Source organism: Charadrius vociferus, unplaced genomic scaffold (assembly GCF_000708025.1).
Source record: "Charadrius vociferus isolate BGI_N301 unplaced genomic scaffold, ASM70802v2 scaffold163, whole genome shotgun sequence".
In the NCBI taxonomy this organism is placed as follows: domain Eukaryota; kingdom Metazoa; phylum Chordata; class Aves; order Charadriiformes; family Charadriidae; genus Charadrius; species Charadrius vociferus.
This window is the reverse complement of record NW_009648332.1, coordinates 96,229-97,315: the sequence shown is the minus strand read 5'-3', so window position 1 is coordinate 97,315 and position 1,087 is coordinate 96,229. Positions and strand designations below refer to the sequence as shown.

The 1,087-nt window shown below is 37.1% G+C and overlaps 1 protein-coding gene across 2 annotated transcripts in view; it reads left to right on the top strand.

The window, feature by feature from the left end:
- Positions 1-1,087, top strand: part of FGGY (FGGY carbohydrate kinase domain containing) — a 137,860-nt gene that overhangs the window by 102,067 nt on the left and 34,706 nt on the right. The gene's annotated exons all lie outside the window — the stretch shown is intronic.

The window sequence follows — 1,087 nt, the reverse complement described above, 5'->3', positions numbered from 1 at the left end:
ATCCTTTTTGTGATTTTTTTTTTTCCTTTTTTTTTTTTTTTTTTTAAAAGTTTGTTGAACTTGAGGTGTTTTTGCAAAACATTAACAGTTTGATGAATTGGGGAGTTTTCCTGACAAAACTCTGTTCAGTTGGAAAACTTCCAAACTCCTCTACTGGTTAAACAACAACTTTGCTAGGCTGGGTCAGCCATCTGGGATATAGAGGGTGGGCGGCTGCTGTAAATTTACTGTGAATTGTACATCTTATGTGTTAACCCTCCCTCTTCAGCAAATAACGAGAACTTAACCCCAGCCTGGAATTCATTGTTGAGTTTTGATCCTTTTTAAGATGAATGTAGCTTGGTTATACCTGATGCTTCAGTATAATCCCTCCATTTAAATAAGAATGTCTAGGAGAGTTTAAACAATGCCAGTGACTGATACTGCCCCCTGAAAGAAACTTTCCAGTATCGAACAGGTGCTCCGTTATTATACCGTGCTAACGAAGTGGAAACGTTCTCTGCTGGAAATCCTGGGAAAGTCACCTATTATCTCATTGTATGATACAACTCAAATTTTATCGTAAGACACAAATACTCTGTTAAACACTAAATTCAGCGTCTGCAGATCTGTTTGATAGCTAATCGCACTGATAGTGAGATTTAATTTAAAAAGGCCATACCGTAGTTTTCATTGTAAGTTAACAGAAATTCATTTTTCTTAAAACACTGTTGAAACAGTAACTAAAAAGTAGACAGAGTAGACTTGGTTTTGACTCGATATATTTACTAACTGCTAATGTGATACGTACGAAATTTAATTTTCCTCCCATACGCTGTCACTCCCAATTTTAGCTTCACTTTTGTTGAAGGAAACAGTTCGTGTTCAGGACAGCCCCAATCCTGTACCATTCGCTGTCTTCAATGGCTGCAAGATAGACTTCAAACCTAAGGAAAAATCCTGTAAAAAGTGTAGGCCTGCTCACAGAATGTTAATTTCTAGTTTTCTTTTCAGCAGGCGACGCTTTTTTCTTTTTATATAAAATTTGCATTTGAAGCCCCTCGATTTGCATTTTCTCCAATCCAGGATTAAATTAGTTCCCCCCCCC